The sequence below is a fragment of the Artibeus jamaicensis genome, unplaced genomic scaffold, assembly GCF_021234435.1.
Source record: "Artibeus jamaicensis isolate MK-2021 breed Jamaican fruit bat unplaced genomic scaffold, CSHL_Jam_final contig_482, whole genome shotgun sequence".
NCBI classification, from domain to species: Eukaryota; Metazoa; Chordata; class Mammalia; order Chiroptera; family Phyllostomidae; genus Artibeus; species Artibeus jamaicensis.
This window is the reverse complement of record NW_026521857.1, coordinates 8,860,892-8,871,868: the sequence shown is the minus strand read 5'-3', so window position 1 is coordinate 8,871,868 and position 10,977 is coordinate 8,860,892.

Genomic DNA, 10,977 nt, shown 5'->3' with positions numbered 1-10,977 from the left:
GCCACAGGAGCTGCAGTGGGACCGCTTCTTCTCTTCTCCCATGTCCATGGTCAGAGAGCGACCATTCTAATGCTATGGCAAAGAGACAGGCTGAAGGAAAATGATGTTGTATGATCAAGTATGAAAAAGTGATGTGTAGGGGGTAGAGCTCAAAGAAGCATGAGAAAGGTGGACAGAGCTTGCCATGGAACTGACAGAAATTGACTGCCTATAGAACTCACACACTCAGGTATAGTCTCATGATTGTTCTGAGCACCACAGTGCTGCGGTCTTCTTGTTCCCCAAAGAACTCCTGTGATTGTGATGGAAACATGACAATGGTTTCTTGTGTTTAATTTTAAATGAACATATTCTCACCTTTTCCTTTATGTTTGTTTGTTACAAGGAAGCAGGAGAGATGACCCGGTAGAGTGGTGAGATTGCTATCAGGGAGGAGTGGGGGAAGGAGCCCTCAAACAGATGTTCTGGGGGAATGATGTCATCACAGCCGAGAGCAGCAGGTGGAGGTGGGCAGGAGGACAGGAAGAAAGGGGTGTGAATGAGCTGTACCCAGTGCAGCAGGTCTAACTTCCTGTAAGACCTTCTGGTTCCTCTGTGACCCTGTGGCCTCTGTGAGCACCTCAACCTGGCTATTGTCATAGAAGGACAGACATGTTTAGCTAGACAGGTCCACACCTCTCTATGTTCAGGCATACTTCTTCCTTTCAGTATCCTTATCACCAAAAATGTATGCATGCACTTTAGGGGAATTAATAGATTGGGCTTGAGAGGGCAGTGATCTGGGTGATAAATTTGGTTACAGTGAAAGGGGGGGGGAAGCAAACCTTATAAATTATTTTCTGCTTTATTGTTATAGAAAACGGGTTTTGCTTTTGACAAGAGGAACACCAGCAGAGAAAGTAGTAGGCAAAGGAGGAGTTAAAGTGCTTCTATTGTAGCAGCACTGGACTAACCCTTGCTGGCTATCAGAAAACTAAGCCAGGCAGGGAGAAGAGGCTCCTGCAGGCAGTCAGCCCCGTTTATGAGTGCAGTGTGCCCTAAAATTCAAAAGAGGGCAGCAGAGAACCGACACTGCCTGCAGCACCAGGAAAGCATGTAACCTGAGGAATGCCAGCAGGAAAATTTGTGGGTTTATCAAAACTCACGTCATGCAAGGATTAGCTGTGCCAGAAATTTGTGTTTCTAGAACTGTGTGTTTAATATAAAAGCAAATATTTGATTATTGGGATCTAATGAGCTTTGGTGATGTAGAGGGCAAGTATAGGCCTATTGCCCATCATGGCAGCCTCATGCCACGTTATTTAGTGATTAAAAAAAAAAACACACAAAACCCTTCAAAACTTACCATGGCAATGTGGGCAAAATCAGGGCCTGAGAATAAGAAAAACAGCCATGCAGAGTGTGGTGCAGAGACTGCTGCCTGTATGCTTCTGCTGGCTTCTAAGTGCTTTTGCTGATTGAAATGAACAGGACCAGTCCCTTCTTACCTGGTAAATTCCACAGGGCGTGAGACCCAGAATGGGAGAGACAGGCAGTTCTCTGGGAGATCTTCCAGTGCTTCCAGGAGAAGGTTGTGTTAAGAAGCACAGGCCCCAACTCCCTGGAGTTTGGGATTTCAGCAGGCTGGGGGTACGGGTGGGGTGAAGAGGAAAAATTGCTGAAGGGGAAGCAGCATAAAGCACTTGGATTGAAACCATGGTTCTCAACTCAATCCTGCTAAGTTAGGATATTAAGATTTCATCCCTAGGATGACCAAATGGACCTCTTTATGATCCTGTTTGCTAAAAGTGTGGTAATCAAGTGTTGACCCCGAACACTGTTTCACAGAGTTCTGTGGGTTTTTGGGTTGTTTTTTTTTTTTGGCAGGGAGGAACAGTAAACAAAAAGAACATCTTAGTTTTCAAATAAACCCTGAAACTACATTGCAAGGCTTATTTTTAGGTGGCTTGGTTTTAAGTAATTACTTTTACTCTTGATTTTTCATTAAGAGCATTTTAAAATTATTTCAATCTACCAAGAGAACATCAGCCTGCAAAAGAAATCTAGAAGATATTGACTCTTACAAAGTTGAACACCCCCTGTTCATTTTGATCATATTTTTGATTTCTAGAAAGAATGAAAATTTTTTTCTACTCCATCAACAAGTCAGAATATTTCAAATGTAAAAAGTTTGTATTAAGACTTGGAAACATGCATGAAAATGCACGGTTTTTTTTTTTTTTTTGGTAACCTAAAAATTAACAGCTGCTATATTGTCTAGATACACACCTGATGCTGGACAAAGAATTTCTGAGAAACATGCCCTAAAATTTTGGACTGATGTAACATTAAACAATTACTGCAGAGTTGAGGAAATCAGCCCCTTTATAGATGTTGATGAACAGAGGATTCCCTTCATATGTGTAATAATAAAAACCAGACTTGGCAGGAGCTAACTGGGCTCAGTGATTGTGTGTTTCTTAGTATTCTCCAAAATACTGAGGCAGGAGATTATTTTTTATGGTGTTTCACATCTTACGAAATTAGAGCTACAAACTTATTTAAAAAACTGATAGGATCTGTAGTGCTCCGAAGGGTCATTAAAGATGTATGAGGCATTCGTAAGTAGATCTTTTGGATTCTACTTATAGAATAATACAATCCAGAGTGATCGAGAGATCTTTCAGCTCAAAATGGACTCTAAAAGAAAAGGTGCATTTCTTATTTCCAGAGCAGTCATCTCTAGAGTTTCAAAAATAGTAGTTTGTTCTCTAAGGAACTCAGACCTCTCAGCGATGACCCCAATCAGTTATCAAACTACAAATGCAAAAAAGCCCAAAAACTGTGGTTACAGAATTTTTGTAAGAGGAGAAAACATGCGTCAGAACAAATCGGAACCTGACATCGTATAGCTCTGCTGTCTACTGGCCTTAAGTAAGTCTCCTCGACGGACTGCAAGTTGGAAGGCCTCAGTTTTGCTGGCAGCTCTGACCCTACTTTCAGCCATTTTACAAAAGGCGCATTTCAAAGCCTCAGTTTCCTTAGCAATAAAATAAGAGAACATGAATTGATTTTTAAAATCTTATTTTAGGATTCACTGAAGTACTGCAGTTGACACAATAAACTCCCCAACACTGGTCTGTTTACTCTGCTGCTGAAGGAACCTCAGCTTTAGTTTGTGGCAAAACGTGACTACCAGAAATAATCAATACATTAGAAATATACACTCTAAAAGGTATGTTTTTTTAAGCCATGATGAAATACACAAATTTTATGCTGTTTTCCACTTTAGTCTTTTTGTTAAATACCACTTGGTATATTGTGTACCCGTCTTGTGTTAGGTCTGGTTTTTAAAACTGCTTCTCTGCCAGGGGAATATTACGAGGGCACCAGAGTAGTTAGCCCTGAATCCAGGTGTTTATGTGCAAAGTTCCTCCTTCTGCCCTAACCTCAGCACCTGTCTCAGCCCCATCACCCTTAGCAATCTATCAGAAAATAGATCAAAAAGCAAACGAGCATACTGTCTGACCACGCTAACAGCAGAAGCAACAGATACTAAGGCCACCGTTTTAATTTCCTGTGAGCCATCACCTACTTCCCTCCATCTTCTCACCACTGCCATTTCTTCTTGTTCCTCAGACTCTCATTTTTCCTCAAATCTTTTCCCTTCCATCAACATTTACGCCATTTATGTCTTCCGTGTATGGATTACCTATGGGTTATTCTGGAGAGAAAGAAATGACAGAAAATAGCTTCTGCACTTAGAAGGTTTAAAATCTTGGTCCGCCTGAAATGTTTGTGCAGGTTTGAAAAATGCTTTCCCCAGATTGAGGACCCAATTGCACATACACTCCTTACTTATTCTTGTTAAGCCCATTTTCTTATGGGAAGAAGGCAAGCATATTTTTAACTCATAGAAGATGAAAAGGGGCCAAAATGATTGGAGAAAAAGAATTAAGATATACTAAATACTTCATGTGCCTGGAGCTTTCATAGGGCTTTGCACACAAAATCCTCAAAAAGACTCTTACTGCTAAGTATTGTGATCCCATTATAAAGAACAGTTTAAATAAGGCACAGAGAGGTTAAGTACCTTGTCCTAGGTCACACAGTAAGTGGCAGATTCACAACCTAATTCCATGAACTTTCTGATGTTGCTTTTTATAAAGTTCTTATGTACTTTTAGAAAAATTGAAGTTGTTCTATTCACTGCTTTAAATGTATAAAAATCCACATACAATTTTACTAAGAAGAAATCAAATTAAGTCACAATTAATTGTACCATATCCCTATTTCACACACACATTATTTTAACATTTGATGGCCTTGAATTAAATCAAACTTAGGACAGTTCTAAGGCAAACACAACAGTTTGGGCAAGACCAGTTGGACTATTTTTCTACATCATTTTAAAGGCAATCCCTAGGATCATGTAATATACTAGGGGAAATGAAATACATTTAAAAAATTGTTTATCCAGAAAAATCTCTTAAAGTAACACTGCTCATAGCTGCTGGTGCAGATGCAACTTTTCCAAACATTTTTTAGGCCATCACATATGTATGAGATAATGTCCTATAAGAGGTAATGGCACATAAGATGGTAGCAAATACCCTCTTCTTTTATGTTTTTCCTTAGGAAATATAAGATTGAATGGGATAGGTAAAGCAAAGTAGGTTATTACAAATGTTCTGACTCAGAGAAAGATTGGAATGGGAAACAAGGGTATGGAGGACTCAGCATCCTAACCACTGACATGTCCCAGGCCTGCCCCGCCCCTCCCACCCCAACCCCAGTATCACTTTTGAAGCAGCTCCCTTCCTGGGCCTTTCCTGCTAGTACCACTTCCCTCCTCACACTGGGTATTATTGCTGTTACCTGCTGTTGATACTGTATTAACCTCTCCTCTTTACTTGATTAGAGCTCCTGGAAGATTGGAAAGCGGGGTCAAAAAAAAAAGAAAAGGAGAAATACACCATGTGTGGCATAGCAATAATTGCTTAAACCTATGTAAAATTTTATGATTACAATACTGTTTCTCAAAATGGGGTTCTTGGGAGACTTGCCCCAGATTCACGAGAGAAAAGGTAAAATTCAGATTCCTGGTTCTTACCCTGCACCTGATGTATGAGAATCTCAGTGGTGGGAGGGAGGGAGAGATGGGTGAAACTCAGGAATATAAGATTTAGAAATCTCTCTGGATGACATATATGTAAAATTATAACCATTGTCCTTCACAATATTTTCATATATGTTACCTTTTCTGTATCTTTCAAGAACCTTCTGTGCTAGGTGATTATTATCACATACCCATTTTATAGACTTGGCAGTTGAAACTTGGAAGACTCACTTGTGTGAAGGGACACAGCTAATTAGTTGCGGAGCTCTGAGTAGCACCCAACTCTTTCGGTTTCCGGACAGCCTGTGGCTTTTCCCCACACCGACCGCTCTGCCCTCCTGGACTGTAGGGCAGGTCCCTACACACAGGGGTGGCGGGTATCATTGTAAAAGATAACACAGGGTCGAAAGTCTTCCATGTTTTGCTGTCAATCCTAAAAACTCATCACTGAACCCAAAGTCACACAAATGAGAATTTGTGTTTTCTACTTTTGTACTTTACATGTAGGTTCATGATCCCTCTTGAGCTATTTTGTGAAATGTGTAAAGTCTGTGTCTAAGTTTGTTTATTTATTTATTTATTTATTTGCATATGGACATCTCGCTGCTCCTGCATCATTTGTTGAAAAGACTATTCTTTCTCCATAGATTTGCCTATGCTCCTTTGTCAAAGAACTTTGAAATACTGGATTCTTATTATAAAAGTACTTTACCCCTATTTTCTTTTTTAAAAGGCATCCAGATCAGTCCTGCATTTAATAATTATTTACTTACGCTTTGAACCCCATCTTCTTAGGAAAGAACGTGAATGATTTGTAGATTAGAATACGGACTGAGATAAACCACTGGTGAGTGAATTGGAATAGGACCCATCGATACTGAGTTCTGTGGTTCAGGATTAGAGAGAAACCAGGTTCTAGGCCTGACTCCACTGCTTCACGTTCGGATTTCTGTCTCCTTCACTGAAAAATGAGAGGAAAGTTGCAAGACATTTCAGGTTACTAAATGTATGAATCTACTTCTAGCTCACAGTAGGGGTAATGAAACTTCTAACTGTAAAAGATTTTTCCATTTATGCAGCATGATTGTTTTTTTCAGAGGTGATTTGTGAAAAGTCACTCCATTTATCATGGCTGATCTATCCCAAGTCACTACCAGCTCGTGAGAACAGAGGCTTAAGACATAGATGCAGATACCTGGTCAGTGTTCCTGGCTGCCCTTTCCACCCCGACTCATCATGTCCCTGCCCCACATTTTCACCTCTGGCACTGAGGTGCCTTTGTTTACTCCCAACTTGGGTCAGCAATGGTCCTTTCTTCCTTCAGGATACAGGATCTGATCTGCCTCATGCCTCTCCTTCTCAGCCTCTTCTCCCAATTCTCTTTGCCCGAGGCTGACCACACTCCTTGGCTCTCAAGAACACACAGATTATCTTTTTTCTATGTGTAAGGCAGCCAAAAGGCTTTTAAAGATAAGGACAATCTCTCGACTGCAATTTTGAGTTTCAAAGAATTTGTGAGATTTGCTGGCACAGGGAGTTACAGGAATGTTCTTCTAGCACTTTGCGGTCTGGATTCCCTGGAGGGTCAGGAATATACAGGAATGAAGTCACATGAAAATAACTATAGTATATATAGCATGGGTGGGGGTGGCTGTTTTCGGAATGAGGAGGAGAAACATTATATAATTTTTGCATAAGAGGTGACAGTTGGATCGTGAAGGATGGTGAGAAGTGCAGCAATAGCCCGGACTGGCAGTGAAGGTTATGGGAGGCAGGAAGAGCAACACCATGTGCAAAGAAAGGGAAGCTTGAGAGTGTGTACCTGTTTGGATGGTGTCTAGGTCAGCCCTTGCCCACAGAAGGGCAAGTTGACTTAGCTGGTTTGGCTGGCGGGACAGGTGCCCCCTCCCTGCATCCTGTGTATCCTTCTGAGCCTGCCCTCTTCTTAACCCTTAGGGAATCAGTCACAGTGTCTAGATTAGAGAGATAAGCATGGTCTGCCACTGAGCACATGCAGGACAAGAGCTTAGGTGTAGCTGAAGCACTGAATGTGTTTGAAGGCAGCCAGGAGTGCAGGGGAGAAAAGACCAGTGGCAAATGATGGTTGAAGGATCCTTATGTCCAGGCGCTGGGTTCTTTTTGAATGGTGTGGTGCATCTCTAACAAGTAAGCCTAGTGCCAGGTGTGACTATGGGGAACTGAAGGAGGCATGTGAATTGCTATGCTCATCCAGCAATGGCAGTGACTTCTAGGAACCAAGTCAGCTGGCACCTTGATCTTGGACTTCCCAGACTCCAGAACTGTGAGAAATAAATGTTTGTCATTTCAGCCACCCAGTCTGTGGTACTTTACTATAGCAGCCCAAACTGACACAGACAATAAGGAATCCTGAAAAGAGTGGCAGGTTTGCAGATCATAAAATCCTGATTCAAACCTACTGCATTTCATAGGCAGAGAGGACCAGAAGGCAGTTAGACATATCGCTCTGAAGCTTAATTGTGATTCAGTGTTGATGAGGGGATAGATACTGTATGTAGTAAGGGGACATTCCTCATTCTGTTTAACCAATATTCTTCCAGGCCCTGGTTAGGTACTGTAGCACATGCAAAGAAAAATCATGCCCATACCTTAAGGAGTGTTTTTATTACGGCCATGGACTTAGGTTCAACATGTATGAAAAGTGTTTCCAAGAATTATAGTTGAAGTAAGGTGTAAAATTTATGTTTATGAGTTTAGGTCTGTTTCCCTGGCTTTCTCTGAGGTTTGACCTAAGTACATTCCTCTTTCCTTCTTTCTTTTTTCCTTAATTTTGAAAGATCGTTTTCTCCTTTTTTGGTTAACTATTTTTAGGTAAATACACACATGCATGCACATGGCTACGAGCTTATGAAGGGTGTAGTAAATATTTTTTTAAATGCTTAAAATATTCAAGAAAATATTTAAAACATTTCAATAAATATTTAAGAAACATTCTAAAATACATGAACTTGTGTAAAGAACTAGCTGTACGATGCAATACTTGCTTTTGGAAATTAAACTTTGAAATAAATAATGAAATATTACAATTCGAGTTTAATATGCATTCTGAAAGTGCTGAAATGAACTTTTGATCATAAAGCATTGAGGAACAGTAATTTAAGGCAAAGAATGCGGTCTCAGTTTACCAGGAATTTGCATATTTTGCCAATATTTAATGTAATCTCATAGAAGATTCTTTTCTAAAGCATGAGATTTACTAGCTAGATTCACAGACTTTATCTTGAGTCTCTTGATTAATTTTTAAAAAATTTAAGTTCGACTCCTCTTTAGTTACATTTTAGTCAGTGGAATGCAGGTAACACATTTTGTTCTTCTTTTCCCAGAAACTGATGTGTTTATTCTTTTATGGACTCAGAGGGACTTTTTAAATTAACTTCAATTTTTACGGCCTTCTTTTCATATCCCATGTGTGAATTTATTGTGGAGACTGATGAATGATGGAACTAACTTTAGCAGCCTTCCTTCTGAATTGCTTTGCTTGGGCGAGTATAGAAAACTTTTGGCAATGTGGTTCAGACCTGAGTTTTAGCACTTAGGGGAAACTTTTTTAGAGCAGGCCAGGATATGAATCAATATGCAGGGAGCATTTGAACACAAAACATACTTTTTAAAAATTCACTGAACATTTGAAAGCTTTTTCAGTTAAGGGTATATGACTGCAGTTCATCTCCCTTTTTCACGATTTTCTTTTTTAAAGTATTGATTTTATTAGTGCTCAAGATGAAGCTAAGTAAAATTACAATCCTAAAACATTTTGGTTAATAGTTCTAGTTAATATAATCCATATTTTAGAAAAATATCATGGGTTGTAATTGAAAGAAATCATCTGGGTCTAAAGAATACCTCCTGTGGGTAGCCCTATTAAGAATAATTCTGAGTAAATATAATTTCCTGGACTTGCAAAGCAGCCAAAAGGTTTTCTTCCTTATAAACCTGGAGGTTTTGGTGTTTGGCCCCTGTTGAGATCCAAGGGCTATCTGGGCTGATTAACGTGTATGAAGTTAACGTATACCAGCTAGAAAGGCAGAGCCAGTTTTATCTGGTTCTGTACTACTGTGAAGTAATTGATGTCTGCATTATTTACTCATGTGTGTGTGTGCGCATTGAAAGTAGGAGGTCTGGTCTCCCTGGGCATCATACTGCTGTCTTCTTCAGGGTTACTGCTTCCTCTCCTAGCCAACCCCAAACAGTAGACGGGCTCTCCCCAGCATTCCAACTAGATTTTCTTTCTGTTCATATCACCATTTTAAGCCACATTTTCCATCACATGGTAAGAAACACTGTAAATAATTGAGGTGATCCATCAAGAGCCCCATTCTTGATCATGAAAAATTGCATAACTCAGTAGAAGTCAATTAAAAACCACAAACTTCAGAACCCTTTGCTCAGGGAAGATTTATTATTATAGACGGCATTTAATACAATAGATTTTGGGGCTCAAAATTTTTTTAAGTTCTAAAAATTCAGTTAAAGCTTGACAGTGACCTTGAGTAATAATATTTACAGAATATCAAACTGTATTAGTTCTTTGAAATGAAAAGGATGAATTTTTTTCTTTCTTTAGCACAAGATGTCTGACACATTTGGGATTTTATAACTCCTTTTGAAACATCCCACTGTGGGATACCTTTTTTTTTCCCCGTGAAGATTTTAAATGATTCTTACTCTTTGGTTATGACTATAAATGAAAAGTAGAAAAATGAAATGAGAGAAATCAGGATATTTTCCTGTATCCAACCAAACACCTGAACAATTAGAACTTGCTAGGTAAGTGACTCAAAATGTTTGCTATCTGGTTGCTTGGTTAGGACACTTCCAACATTTTGATAGAATGTAATAATTTGTACTACTACTGCATAGCATTTAAACAATGATTTAGTTTTTTTAGAGACATCTAATACTGCTTTAAGAGCCTAAGGGGAAAATACTCTCTAAAATGTCGTGATCCGTAACATTTTTCTTCCCTTTTAGGGTTTTTCATGTCCAAAATATAAAATGAAAGAGCAAGACCAGAAGTATTTATCTACGTATTTTGAGGTTCTGAATCTTTGCAGCCTAAGTTTAAAATGAGGCCAAAGGCTTAGGCAGGTTCAGCAGTCAGCCCGTCAGACGACTAACTCCAACCAACAGCACACGTGACGTGCTTCCTACTGAAATTAAACTGCCAGATAAAAAGGAAGAATTGTCCCCTGTTTAATAACAAAGAATGCGGTCATTAGAATTCTTCAGATTTGAAATTCCAGCAGTGTTCTTGTGTTTTGCTCTTTAAGTGTAACACGAATGAATAATGTCAAAAATAAACCTCAAAAAACCCCCAAAACCAAGCAGTCCTTTGACTTTATAAGGCTCAACATCCAATACAACAAATTCTAAAAATACCTAAGACCAGTGAAATGTCAAAGCTGAGGGGATAATATAATTGGAATAGGACAGATTTTTTAAACCGTTTAATTTATTTAAACCTACTATGTTAACTTTGTTCATTTCTGTTGAGACACTACCATTTCCACTGACTAGTAGGGGCCATAATATTTCATATTCCTATACATATTTGACTTTGACCTCGTAAAAAGTCCCTTGGGTCTATAATACTTTTATTCTTGTATAATCTGAAACAAATCCTTTCCTTTTAAAAATCAAACAGACCACGTTATACACACAGTTGACTATTTACAAAGCACCCAATTAAATCCTACTTAATTCTCTCTCTCTCTGTAAAAATTCCATCTAACTGGTATGTACTCCTCACATTAAATGCACAATGTTCACAAGCCCCGACAGTCCTACCTAACCTAGAAAATATTACCTTCCTTACAAAAGAAAGTCTTCAGAGTGTAAGG